The sequence below is a fragment of the Ornithorhynchus anatinus genome, chromosome X5, assembly GCF_004115215.2.
Source record: "Ornithorhynchus anatinus isolate Pmale09 chromosome X5, mOrnAna1.pri.v4, whole genome shotgun sequence".
Lineage (NCBI taxonomy): Eukaryota > Metazoa > Chordata > Mammalia > Monotremata > Ornithorhynchidae > Ornithorhynchus > Ornithorhynchus anatinus.
In genome coordinates, this window is record NC_041753.1 from 31,489,062 (window position 1) to 31,503,952 (window position 14,891).

At 45.5% G+C, this 14,891-nt stretch overlaps 1 pseudogene; it reads left to right on the plus strand.

The window, feature by feature from the left end:
• The window catches only part of LOC100075950, a 37,842-nt pseudogene extending 23,325 nt beyond the window's left edge, over positions 1-14,517 (plus strand).
• The last annotated feature ends 374 nt before the right edge of the window (positions 14,518-14,891 follow it).

A 14,891-nucleotide genomic window follows, 5' to 3' on the forward strand; every position in this document is an offset into this window, starting at 1 on the left:
GGAAGAACATCTCGTAAAAACAATGGCAACTAAATAGAATCAAGGCGATGTACAATTCATTAACAAAATAAATAGGGTAATGGAAATATATACAGTTGAGCGGACGAGTACAGTGCTGTGGGGATGGGAAGGGAGAGGTAGAGGAGCAGAGGGAAAGGGGGAAAAGAGAGTTTAGCTGCGGAGAGGTAAAGGGGGGGTGGCAGAGGGAGTAGAGGGAGAAGAGGAGCTCAGTCTGGGAAGGCCTCTTGGGGGAGGTGAGATACCATTGATTGGTTGCGTAGTTTGTGGAAAGAGTAAGGGCTGGGGAGTCAGAGGTCGTGGGTTCTAATCCTGGATCCGCCACTTGTCAGCTCTGTGACTCTGTGCAAGTCACTTAACTTCTCTGTTCCTCAGTTACCTCACCTGGAAAATGGGGATTAAGACTGTGAGCCCCACCTGGGACAACCTGATAACCTTGTATCTCCCCCAGCACTTAGAACAGTGCTTGGCACATAGTGCTTAAAAATACCATCATTATTATTATTATTATAATTGATCAACTAGTTGCACTGTTGGTAGCTCCTTCCTGCAGAGTTAAGGTCTGAGAGCAGGTTTTTCTTTTTTCTCTTGGGATCATCAGAAACAGAGCTGACAAAGACTTCAGGAGGTGAGGAGTGGTCAAGAATTAGTGGGTGGCAATTTCTCCTAGAAAGGCCTTGAGACTCCTTGTCCAGGTTATGGGTCCATGCAGGGCCGCAGGGGTGTCCATGCAGGGCTGCAGGGGACTGGGAAAGGGAAATCCATGGGAACCTGGATTGATATGACTTTTAGGCCTTAATCGGCACCCCCACTAAGCTAAGTAATCATCTACAACTGGGTCCTCATTTCATTCCATGCTAAAAAGTATTTATTCTTTTTAAACCCCCAAGGCCAAGTTTTTAAATTGAGCTAAAATGATTTTAGTGTGAGTGTGACATTTTTTTTCCTACCATATAATTTGATCTGTGAAATGTGAAACCAGTGACATCATCCAGGGGATGCCCAGGAACAGGGAATGTCTGCAAATGCTGTGAAATGGAGGCTGGAAGAAGAGGTGGCATTTTCAACTAAGTGGGAATCTAAGAATCTCAGAGCTGGACAGGACCTCCATCTAGTCCACCTCCCTACCTTGAGGCAAGTGAATGACTAAAGCATCCAGGACAGTTGGTGTTCATTCTTTCTGTAATGATCTCCACAGAAGAAGACTACATCTTCTCTTGGTAGCCTACCCCTGTCAGTTTGGATGATCTTTCTGGCATACAAACAAAATCTCTCCTGATTTAATTTAAGCCCATTTTCTGGGGTTCAGTCCCATGTAGATATGAAGAACAAGCTAGTTAGGAATGTCCCCAACCCCCCACCCCAAAACAAAAAAATTACAACCCTTCAGTCCTCTAGACTGTAAGCTTGTTGTGGGCAGGGATCATGTCTACCAACTCGTGTTGTGTTGTACTCTCCCAAGCACACAGCAAGCATTCAATAAACAGAAGTGATTGATGTGAAGAGAGTTAGACACCCTCAGACAAAACATTATCAATTTCTTTAAGCTTTCCTCATAGTTTTCATTTTCCACCCTTTTAATCATTTTTATCCCTTCGCTGGACCTTCTCCAGTTTCCTTACATTCTGTTTGAAGTAGACACAGGCCACAAAATCGGGTCTGACCAATGAGAGTAGAGAAGATTCATTCATTCATTCAATAATATTTATTGAGCGCTTACTATGTGCAGAGCACTGGACTAAGCTCTTGGAATATACAATTCGGCAACAGATAGAGACAATCCCTACCCAATGATGGGCTTACAGTCTAATCGGGGGAGACGGACAAAAACAAGACAACATAATCATGATAAATAGAGTCAAGGGGATGTACACCTCATTAACAAAATAAATAGGGTAATAAAAATAAATACAAATGAGCACAGTGCTGAAGGGAGGGGAAGGGAGAGGGGAATGAGCAGAGGGAAAGGGGGCTTAGTTGAGGGGAGGTGAAGAGGGGGAAGGGGGAGGGACCAGAGGGTGGAAGGGGAGCAGGGAGGGAGCAGAGGGAAAAGGGGAAGCTCAGTCTGGGAAGGCCTCTTGGAGGAGGTGAGCTCTCCTAATTACTGTCCGACTCTTTTATGTCATGCTACTGTTAGAATTTATCAGGATAACATTGACTTTTCTAATAACCGTCCTGCTCTGTTGACTTGCATTCAGCTTCTATATTTCTGTTGTATTTGCACCCAGCCAGTCTTTTCCAGCCTGTATCTGTGGTTTTTGCTTTTCATCCGAAAGGGCCCTACTTCACTCTGGTCCCTAATGAATTTCTTAATTTGTCAAAATCACTTTGAATTCTATGGCTGTGTTTCAGAGTGTTAGCCTGCCCTGTCCATTTAGTGTCATCTGCTAATTGGATGAGTGGGATCTAGATTCCGTCATCCGATTCACCATTAAAGAGCTTGAATAACCCCCGTTCCACTCCCTTTCCCCGTAGACCTCACTACCTAGCTCCCCCGCCGGGTGATACAAAGCCATGGATGACTGCTCTTTAGATGTGGGGTAATGTTGAAGACAAGGGACATTTTCCCTGACTAAGGGCACATTCAAGAAAGCTAATTCATAGGTGACCGACATGAAGCTTGAAGTCTTGGTGGGGCAGCGAGGCTGAGAATGGTACCCTTTAAGAGGGTTTTGGAGTTGGATTTCCCTGTGCCCTGAGAGTTGGGACTGAGTCTGCTGTTTCCAAGCCTCTCAGGCTCTGCTTCCTGTGGGGACTTGATTTAGTGTTCCCTGTTATAGTGTAATGGATAGTGCAAAGGGCCTGGGAGTCAGAAGGTAATGGGTTCTAATTCTGGCTCCACCACTGCTTGTGGTGCTTTGTGACCTTGGGCAAGTCACTTCACATCTCTGTGCTTCAGTTACTTCATCTGTAAAAAATGGGGATTGAGACCATGAGCCCCATGTGGGACAGGGACTGTGTTCTACCCAATTAGCTCATATCCTCCCTAGAGCTTAGTACAGTGCCTGGCACATAGTAAGTACTTAATAAGTACCATGATTATTATTATTATTTACTCCTAGACCCAGTTTGAGTGTGCCTTTTTCTGCTTTGTCATCCCACCAAAATGTCAGTATCTGCTTGTTTCCAGGGGCTCCTGGTGGGACATCCCTTAATGGTTGTTATTATTATTGCTATGACTATTATATTTAAGTGCTTACTATGTGGCAAGCACTGTTCTATATGCTAAGGTAGATACCAGTAAATCAGGTTAGGCACAATCCCTTCCCCACATGGGGCTCCTAGTGTAAGTAGGAGGGAGAATTGGTGAAGGATGGTGCCTCTTCATGATCCCAAAGGGGAAATGAGGTTTGAAAGGAATTAACAAGCCCAAAGATGCCAGTTACTGAGCAAATAACAAACATTTCCAATTTGACTTCTTATTCCAGCAATTTTGTGTTTGAGGGCATTAGCCAAGTTGCACCTGATGAAAATGTGGTAGCTGGGCTGCCATCTGAAATGGCCACAAAAATGTTTACAGATCTTAAAGCTGAATTTAGTTGAGATATTGGCAGAGGTGCCCAGCTTCTCTCGAGCTCTCCAAGATTTTGTTGCCTAAATTAGGGAGTTAATCCTCCCCTGTGGATGAGCTGAAGTCTTTGTACTTTTTCAAAAAACAAACATATTTTGGAAGTGCAGGAGCACATAATCAAGTTAAACATGCAATTCCTGCCCTCTCTGGAGGCTCTCTCCTCAGAGATGGGGGAATGAAGTGAGACCTGAGACTAAACTGTGATTGGAGGATAACGTTGGGGAGGTAGGGAACAAGAACCTGTCCCCTAATTCAAAGACCAAGGCCCCACTTAAGAGGCCTCACCATCTCCGAGTGAAAGAAGACCTGGGGCAAAGAGTCTCAAACTTCCCACAGCCTGCATTCTGCAGTCCAAGCCACTCCACAGTAGCAGGGATGATGATGATAATGATGATGGCATTTGTTAAGGGTTTGTTATGTGTCAAACCCTGTTCTAAGCGCTGGGGTAGATGTAACCTTATCAGGTTGTACAGATTCCCTGTCCCACATAGGTCTCCCAGTCTGAATCCCCATTTTACAGAAGAGATAACTGAGGTACAGAGAAGTGAAGTGACTTGCCCAAGGTCACACAGCAGACAAGTGGTAGAGCTGGGATTATAACCCAGGTCCTTATGATTTTCACGGCCTGTGCTCTATCCAATAGGCAATGCTGCTTCCCCACCTTTAGGGGTGAGATGAAAGTAGATTTTGAAATAAACGCCCATGATGTCACAGATCATGCAGCATAACGTCATGCCATCACAGGCTGTGCTGAAGGCCGGATGACTCAGGCCCCTCCCCTGTTCCCCCTTTTCCCCCCCAACCCCACATCTCTACCTGTCAAGTAAGGTACAAAGACCCTCCTCCCACATTGAGAAGGGATCATTTTCCTTCTATCCCTTTTGCTCCTGTCCCCAGAGTGTTATTTTCCACAGCCTGGTAGGAGCACAGGAGCACAGGCCCATTGTGTGGGTTGCACAGGGGCTGTAGGACTAAGGTGCTCTTGGACCCAAGGTCTCCCTGGAACATCCCTCTAGCTCCGGCTCGGAGTACCCCAGTGATGGAGGGGGGAAAAGTGGGGCAATGTCATCTCTTTTACCCTGGAAACCAGACTCGGGGCAGGGCGGAGATTGGAGATCAGCAGTGGGCAGCTGGATAGGCCATACTGGGGAGGTGGCCCTGTGCTCCTAGCATTTTCACCTCTGGCCACCTCCTCTGGCAATGCCCAATCCCTGTGGATCTCTGAAAAGGGGTCTGTACTTAGTCCGTTGCTGAACCCAGTCTCCTCAGCTCCTCCCTGGAGCCCAGATTCAGATGGTATGTTGTGTGGGATGTGGAACTATGTTCAGACCCCTCTTTGGAGATCCGCAAGGATTGGACATTGCTAGAGGAGGTGGACAGAGTAGAAAATGCTAGGAGCACTGGGCCACCACAGGGCCCTGTGGGATGTGGGGGAGGGAGATGGGCACAGTTTCCACCTCTAAACCTTACCCCTCCTAGCTTCCAACTACAGCTGTACCTGTACAGGTTTACAGTCTACCTGACTTGGGACTTAGTCTGAACTGTTTCAATTGCTGTGGTTGTGGATTCTATTCTCAACTGGCCATTGATCCACCGGGTAGCTGAACCTAGAAAATAGCAGTGAAGGAGGAATAGTTAACAGTTCTGTATGTAGTTACATCAAACAGATTGGGAAAAATCATCTGGAAACAGAAAGAGCTAAGTGTCAGTGGTGATTTCTCTGAACATGCTGGGAATATGCCACCAAAAATTTTACTCTAATTGCAGAGAAGCAGTGTGGTGCAGTGGAAAGAGCGTGGGCTTGGGAATCAGATATCATGGGTTCGAATCCCGGCTCTGCCACTTGTCAGCTGTGTGACTGTGGGCAAGTCACTTAACTTCTCTGTGCCTCAGTTCCCTCATCTGTAAAATGGGGATTAAGACTGTGAGCCTCACGTGGGACAAACTGATTACCCTGTATCTACCCCAGCGCTTAGAACAGTGCTCTGCACATAGTAAGCGCTTAACAAATACGAACATTAAGTCTCTTGAGTGTAAACTATTCTAAACTGTATCTGCATATGACAATACTTGGGAGGGTCTGGAGAGTTTAATGGGGTGGAGGGATGTTGTGTGCCTGTTTGCAGGCTTTGAGGCTGAATTCAACAAGATGTATCCATGAAATTTTAAGCTCCTCAAGGACAGGGATTCCTATTGTTTTCCTTCTATTGACTGTTCCCTAGTGCCTAATACACAGCAAGGGCTCAATAGATGCTGTTGACTGAATACTCATGAAAATGAGATGTGACTGATTGATCAAGTAAATGTAGCTCAATCCCAGTTTAAAGTGCACCTGTGCCCCACACCTGTACTCCAGTTAGTTGTCACTTACTGTTAGTTCTCTCCTGCTCCCTGTGCATGGGCCCCGGCAATGCCGAGGAGGAAGTCAAAGCTGCATACGTGGTTCCTGCCTCTGTTTTCTCTTTTTCACTCCCTGCACTCTGTTGCTCCAATGAAATAACTTGCAGGCATTGTTATTGTCCCTCCCTGCCCTGGGGCCCTGCACTCCCCGGTCCCCAGCAGGCACCGGGACCTGGTGCAGAGCAGAGACAGGTGAAATGGTCATGGAGCTGGTGGGAACCATGTGAGCAGGGTCTGTGGGAGATAATTTGCGCTCAGCCTGCTGTCGGCGGGGAAATGTGGGTCTTGGCTGAGGGAGGGTTGGGCTGACAGGAGTGAGGAGGGGCTGGTTCTATGTCCATTCTCCTAATACCTAATAATAATAATAATGATGGTATTTGTTAAGCACTTACTATGTGCCAGACACTGTATTGGCTCTAGGATGGATACAAGCAAATTGGGTTGGACACCGTCCCTTTCCCACATGGGGCTCACAGTTTCAATTCCCATTTTACAGATGCGGTAACTGAGGCCTAGAGAAGTAAAGTGACTTGCCCAAGGTCACACAGCAGACAAGTGGCAGAGCTGGGATTAGAACCCATGACCTTCTGACTTCCAGGCCCATCCTCTATCCACTACACCATGCTGCTTCTTCTGGGTCCCAGATCACAAAACCTCTGGACCAGGAATGGCCACTATGGTATTGGGCTGTCATAGTAGCATTAGCTGGATAATCAGGATGTTCTGCTGCAGACAGACTACACTGTCATTCAGCAACCAGAGTAGCCCAGGTGTGCTCAAATTGATTGAAGCTCTAGGAAGTAGAATAGCAAACTCTGACAGGCCCTGTAGACAGCTGCTATTCAGGATCTCACTGTACAGATATCTGCCACCTATTCAACTGGTCTTGTCAATCAGTCAATCAGTGGTATTGACTGAGTACTTAATGTTGTGCAAAGCACTGGACTAACTGCTTGGGGAGATTACAACACAACAGAGTTGGTAGACATGTTCCCTGCCCACTAGGGCTCTACAGTCTAGTGGGATTCTCAGCCTCATTGATATCCAGGGTGCCAAAATTGTCTACAACTTCATCTTTAGATTATGAGCCCCATGTAGGACAATGACTGTGTACAATCCCATTGACTTGTACCATAATGATTATTATATTTGTTAAGCACTTACTATGTGCCAAGCACTGTTCTAAGTACTGGGGTAGATACGACGTAATCAGGGTGTCCCACATGGCGCTCACACTTTTAATCCTCATTTACAGATGAGGTAACTGAAACACAGAGAAGAAACTTGCCTAAGGTCACACAGCAGACACATGACAGAGTCGGAATTAGAACCCATGTCTTCTGACTCCCAAGGCCGGGCTCTTTCCACTAAGCAAGCTGCTATCTATCCCAGAGCTTAGAACAGTGCTTAACACGTAGTAGACACTTAACAAATACCATGATTCCTTAATGAATTAATCTTTGACTGTGGAAAACACAATCCACACTAGACTCATGACTAATTCTGGTTACTACTTTGCTTTTTGGGCGGAAGACATAATAAATGAAGTGAGCAAATTCACCTCTGATACCTCTGGGTATATATATATAAAGCACCCCCTTCTCTTAACTTGAAATTGGCTTATTTTCATGGTAACTCAACTCCAGCTCTATGTATATTATTATTATTCTAGGATTGGGTTGATGTGCTACAGTAGAATCCCAGAGGCTCTAGAGAGAACAGGGTTACTATTATGTTATCTGGTTTCAAACTCAACTACAGCTTTTGAGGTTCACTACCTCTTTCATTACAATACCTGAGTTTTTGGAAGAGAGCCAACAGTTCCAAAGTTTAATTATCTCTGGGAAAGCATTCAGTTTTTCATCTTGTAAATATAAACACAAACCAAACTCATGCTCTCCAGATTATCCAAGCAGACAGCTCCAGGATCACTGCACTGCTGTTATGAGTATCCAGCAATGCTGTAGCAGGGGGTTATCATGAGCTGTTAATACCCTCCCTTACCTAAACACAAAGCAGAAAGCTAATACATCGCCTATACATCTGGAGTACTGAGAGTGGAGTGGGCTTTTTCCACCACTCAAGTCTTTAGAACAGGAAAATTTGTATTCTCAAGTGAGGAATCCTTTGGTGCTCAAAGAATTTATTAATCATGAATATCTCTCAGGAATCAGAAACTGAAAGATTTATAGTTGTCATTTGAAAATAATTGTTTCCTGTTGGTCTGAAACGATCTAACCCTGATGTTTCCCAGCTTCTGTTTTCTCTCCAGTTTCAATTGGTTGTTTACAGGACATCATTTGTGAAGAAATCACCTTTTCACTCATTCAATAATATTTATTGAGCACTTACTATGTGCAGAGCACTGTACTAAGTGCTTGGAGTGTACAATTCGGCAACAGATAGAGACAATCCCAGCCCAATAAAGGGCTTACAGTCTACACGGGGGAGACAGCAAAGCAAAACAGAACAAGACAAGCAGTCTAGCACAGACATCATCAAGATAAATAGAATCAGAGAGATATACCTGTGAAGTAGAGTTCACTGCAGCAAATAACCTGGGCTTTGGGGTGTGTGGGGGGGGGCGGGGGGTGAGTAAATGAAACAGAGTCAGTCAGACCACAAGAACATAGGGAAAAGAACCTGTCTGCCTTTTGATGTCTGGTATTGGGAGGCAGGAGATGACTGTTTTTCTCTGCTTTCTCTCTGGAACAATAGGTGAGTGTTCAACTGGGATAGCCAACTGCCTTTCCTTTCCCAAAAGTAGGAAACTGCACACCTGTTGGTGCTTGGCAAGCCAAGAGGGTGAAATTGCTAACTCACTTTCCCTAACATTCTCTTCCTGACAAATACACCATCGGCTGCATTCACTCTAGCACTTCTCAAACGGCTCCGATTTCTCCCTTGAGACGCCGAGGAATTAGGCAGTTTTACTGCTGCTTCTCATAAACAGCTTCCTTTGTGAAATGGGCATTTTCTAGTTCAGCTCCATTCATCCCTTGGCCCTCCACCCCCATCAGGTTGGTTTACAATCACTTTTGTATCTGTAAGCGTTTCTCCCAAGCACCACCCGGCCTTCCAAAAGGCGGGTCCTTCAGCTAATGGCTCATGTAGTCATCAATTTGTCACGTAATACTCGCAGATATTTTTCTGAGTGCTGGGTGTGGGGCAGGTACTCAGTGAATGTAGGATAGCTTCTGATATTGGACTGGGGGGTGGGCTCTGCCTGGTGGAATGTAGTTCTTGATCCAGCTGAGAAAGGACTGGTTCTCCTTTTTCATTCTAATCGGGAATGAAAGAGCAAAAGTGAAGTCCCTCTCTCCAGCTGCTCATCTAGTTTTGGGTTGAGGCTGGGGCTACCAAAGAGTGGAGTGATTTTATAGCCAAGATAGTGGAATGATTTTTCTCTCCATGCTGTGGTGGTGGTATGGCACAGGTGGACAGAGCATCAGCTAGCTAAGGTTGTTGCTTTATTACTATTATTGTTATTTTAGCTGTATGAGGGAAAACACCACGCTGGAAAGAGGATGGCCGTTAGAAGCATTATTTATATTAATGTCTGCCTCCCCCTCTAGACTGTAAGATCACTGTGGGCAGGGAATATGTTTGTTTACTGTTACATTGTACCCTCCCAAGTGCTTAGTATGGTGCCCTGAACACAGTAAGCTCTCAATAAATATGATTGATTGAATGAATGGCATGCCAGCAGACTTTTCCTAGCCTCTGAAAAAGTTAAAAGTGCAAATCAAGAATGCCAAAGACACAAACTCTGTTCAAAGAATGTTGAAAACTTTGAAGACATGAATCTGAAGTGATCTGTCAAAGACTTAGAAGAATGGAATCCAACTGAACTTTAACTACTTCATCCTTCTTAAGCTGGAACAGGACTGCTGAGCTGAGCAGTTTAAGATTCCCACAGCTGCACTAGCTATGTTTTCGTTCATGGTACTAAATTGTTTCCATTAGCCTGAAAAGGGTTATAAAACCTACAATCAATGTAGTTTCTGGGGCATTGTGTTTTGAATACCGTTTAATAGGGTGTGACAAAAACACATAATTTCTCCACATGTTCCCACATTGCAGCAGCAGATTCTGTGTGATGCCAGGCAAATATCAGAGATGGGAGAGAGATCTTGGGAGCTGGAGAGAGAGGATCAGTGTGAGACAACAAAGTTGCCCAGGGCCTGACAAGGATGATGAGTGAAATGGAGGGCCTCAAAGCAGTACCAAACTCTGGCATATTGGCCCTCCCCTCCACTTTTGCCAAAGCTAAACAAGTCGAATGGTTTCTTGCATTGAGAATAAAATTGGGTTCAAAACCAGGAAAAGATGAAAGGGAACACAGATTGGCAGGAAAAGGGAACACAGATTGGCAGGACTTCTCTGAATAGCAATATTCCAACCTGGACTTGTGGATGTGGGTGCATCTCAGAAGAAGAGTTTGGCTCTCTCTCCCTGAGTTGACAGGGAACTGCTCTTCCAGCTCGCTGTCCAAAAACATTTTTGTTTTGTTTAATGAGTAGCCTTTTTAATTTTAATGAGCCTTTTTCTCAAAGGAGAGAGCAACTTAGCAGGACAAATGCTCCCAATCCATTTATGTCCTGCCTGCCACTACATTTTACTTACATTTTTTGCTCATACTGCACCTGGCAGCTAAGAACAGAGAGTCTCTGGTGTTCATTAAAAATGGGGAAACTGCTTATTCGGGCAAGTTCCTCATTTTGGGTTTTTGTAACACGTTAGGAAAGGGCCACATGAACTGTGGCCTGCTGAACCGTCTTGTAAAATACCAAAATGTTGGAAAGCCCAAGATTTGTTCAAAAGCCTCTGCTCCCCCCCAAGCTTACTTTCATCCCATCCCGATGCCCGCTCCCAAGGCGGCTCAGCAGCTGAGGATGTGATCCTAACCAGCTGTTAGGTATGTGCTCCTAATATGCCCTTGCTGAGTTTGAATGCATTGGGGTTTGTCACTAGAGTTTTTGTTGGGTCAGTCATTAACAGCCAACCAAGGCTCCTGATCTGTGCGTGCAAGTGGCCAAGGCCATCACAAGTGTAGTAGGCAGGAAGGGCTCCTAGGACACCCTCACTGAATCCTCCTTTGACAGTTTGTCATGGGGACAGAGGCATGTGTTATTTGTTTTGGTATCAGTCCTGTGGCCCCAAATCTCTGCATTCATGCCTCCAAGGGAAGTAAAAGAAGGCCCACAGACAGGACTTCCCCACATGAAAACTTTCTGCCCTCTAGCAAATGAATGAATGACCTCAGCCTATCCCCAGGTTCAGCTCTTGTCCCAACTCAGCCTCAACCTTAGCCCCAGGACCATCATCATCCTCCCCATCAATAGCATTTATTTAATGCCTAATGGGTAGAACAATGTGTTGAGCACCTATCATACCAAGTGACTACTGTTTTGCAGGGCAGTGTACTGGGTGCCTTCTGGGTGTGGAGCACTGTAAAGGGTGCTTATTGTATGTGGGCTCTTCATCGAGTGCCTCCTGAGGGCAGGGCACTGTAATCAATCGATCCATAGTATTTATTGAGCAGCTACTGTGTGCTTGGGAGAGTACAATGGATATAGGAAACATGATCCCTGTCCCCAAGGAGCTTACAATTTATCGGGCAAGACAGACACATCATAATTTACTGATGGAAAGAAGTGTATAAATAACTGAATATGTCAGTGGATATGTCTTTTGTTGTCTCTGACTTGCAGCCAAAGACGTGTCTCTTTACATGTGGTTTCAGAAATACCGATGGAGGTCACTTCCTCAAAGCAATACAAAACCAAACAAAAAAAGATTATCAAGATGAAGACAGATAAAGGATGAAGAGAGACAAGGAAAAATAAGGGATTGTCACCTGACTGCAATGTCAGGGTGGAGGAATTATGGGAGGAGCAGGTTTCATGGTTCCCCCCCTTGGGCAGGATTCCAGACTGCCCTGTTTTTAAAAGCCTCCACGTTCCCAGTGACCCTTCAGTTAGGAAGTTCTCTCTTGTTTCACTTTGAACCTAGCTTGTCTTCTTCATTTCTCAGCAGAGATGGTATCTTCGCTGTCTGAACATTAATTTGTCATATACTTTCTGGGGCGGAAGAAACTGCCATTTAATTCACAGTACAAGAAAGAGCTGGTGAAATTTCATAACGGAGATGAAAGCAAATGTATAATCTGCTGATGATTTCTTTGAATACTACTTGGACATGGTTTATTGTTTTTCAATCGTGTTTGACCTGGGTGTACAGTGCTTAGCACATAGTAAGCATTTGACAAATATCACAGTGACTGCAATTCTGTTTAACACTACTAAAACTAGTACCAGCCTTTTGCAAACCCTTCCTTTTCTGGAAAGGCCTTCACAGGTGTTGAAAACATCCTATTAGTTTTTGAAAGCAAACTTTGAGCAGACACAAGTGAAAGGATAAAATGAGTGAATGAATGAAGCACCCTCTTTGGGCTCAGCCAGTTGGCAGGCAAGCATCTTAATAATGATAATACTAATGATAATGATCATTGTGTTATTTGATAAGCATTTACTATGTGCCAAGCACTACTGAGCACTGAGGTAGCACTGGGCAGCTTGGCTTAGTGGATAGAGCACGGACCTGGGAATCAGAAGGACCTAGGTTCTAATCCTGGTTCCGCCTCTTGTTTGCGCTAAGCAAATGCCACTTTTAAAAAAAAAAAGGTAATTACAGGATAATCAGATCGGACATAGTCCCTAGCCCATATGGGGTTCACAGTCTAAATGAGGAGGGAGAATGAGCACTTAAATATGGAAGCGGATCCTGCCGGGGAACCAGTTCTTCTTCCTGATGACTCTGGGCCTCTTCTGCTTTGTTTTCGCCTGTGTGGTCAAGCCTGACTTCTCACCCGCGCCTCATGGCACTTCCTCTTTGTGGTCCTGTTTGAGATCTGCTTCTCCTGCCTGGTGGCTCACATCTTAACTCTCAACCTCCTGGCGAGAAAGAACCATGGCCCCCGGGGCTGGGGATTTTTTGCAGTGACCCTCCTGTCAGTCACGGTGGAGGAGGTCATCAACACTGAGTAGTTGATCGTCACTCTGGTCCAGGGTGGGAGTCACATCAGGCTTCCCGGTAACAACCCCGGCAGCGGTGGGGGTTTGGGCACAGGGGTAGGGGGCCTCATGTAACATGGCCAACATGAACTTCGTCTTAGCGCTCATCTACATCATGCTTCTCCTACTGGTGGCGTTTGTTAGAGCCTGGCCCACCCTCTGCGGCAGCTTCATGTGCTGGTGGAAATACAGGCTCTTACTGCTGTTCACCACCACAGTGTCCCTCACTACCTGGAAGGTTTTGGATTTTCATAATAATAATAATGATAGTATTTAAATGCTTAGTATGTGCCAAGCACTGTCATATACATCTAATGAGAATGAATGGCAAATGAGTACCACCTGGGACAACTCTGCTCTGGCTAAGTCTGATGCTTTGCCTTCTTCTATATCACCCCTGATATGTCCCAGATGACCAAGCTGAGCCTGAGAAGAGTAATCAAGGGGATGGGTAACCCATCCCAAAGGAGCAGAAGGCTCTAAGAGAAGCAGCATGACCTAGTGAATAGAGCATGAGTGTTAGTCATAAAGACCTGGAATTAATCCTGATTCCACCACTTATCTGCTGTGTGACCTTGGGCAAGTCATTTAACTTCTCTGTGCCTTATTTACCTCTACTGTAAAATGGAGATGGATTGCAAGCCCTATGTGGGATGTGGACAGTGTCTAGCCTAATTAGCTTGTATCTACCCCAGTGCTTAGTACAGTGCCTGGTACAGAATAAGCACTTAAAAAAATGGAAAGCAACTTGGCATAGTAGTTAAAGCGTGGGCCTGGGAGTAAGAGGGTCATGGGTACTAATCCCGGTTCTGCCACTTGTCTGCTGTGTGGCCTTGGGCAAGTCATTTAAATTCTCTGTGCCTCAGTTACCTCACTGGTAAGATTTATTGCTTTATTGCTGTATCGTACTTTCCTAAGCACTTAGAACAGTGCTCTGCACATAGTAAGCGTTCAGTAAATACTATTGAATGAATGAATGGGGATTAAAACTGTGAGCCCCATGCGGGAAAGGGACTGTGCCCAACCCGATTTGCTTGTATCCACCCCAGTGCTTAGTACAGTGCCTGGCACGTAGTAAGTGCTTAACAAATACCACAATTATTATCATTATTATTATTAAATACCATTAAAAAATGGCTCAGAGCCTGTTTATGGAAAACAAGGCTTTCTCTATGACCAAGTCTTCCTCTACCAAGAAGCATGGGTCACTGTACATTGAGTATAATGGATAGATGCTGACAAGCGTGTACCGGCTCATGGAGATAGCCCTGATGCACAAAGGCCTCTCTGAAGGTGCCCTGTGATTTCATCCTTCCCCGGGCTACCACCAACATCCAGGTGATGGGTAGTGCCAACCTCACCCTGAGGGCCAAAGACTTGTTTGCCGCCCAGAGCCGCCAGGCCCCTGGAACACACGAGGACAAGTGCTCGCAGATCTATACTAACCCCTAAGTGTGGAAAGGAGCCCTGTAGGGAAGAACAAGCAGTCAGGTTGGGGCGAACCTCTGACCTGGGACTAGGACTCCTGGGCTCATGCCACTACTGACTTGATGGATGGGCTTGGGAGAATCTACTGGCATAGCTCTCTGTGCCTCAGTTTCCTCTCTGCCTGCCAGGGTGTCACCCTTTTCATTCATTCAATCATATTTATTGAGTGCTTACTGTGTGCAAAGCATTGTATCAAGCGCTCAGGAGAGTACAGTTTAACAATAAACAGACACCTTTCCTTTCTAAGGCTCTGTGGCAGAGAGGTGAGCCCTAGGGTGCTTCCACCACAGAGCGTGCTTCCACCACAGAGCCCTGCACATAAAGCCTCTGCTGCATGG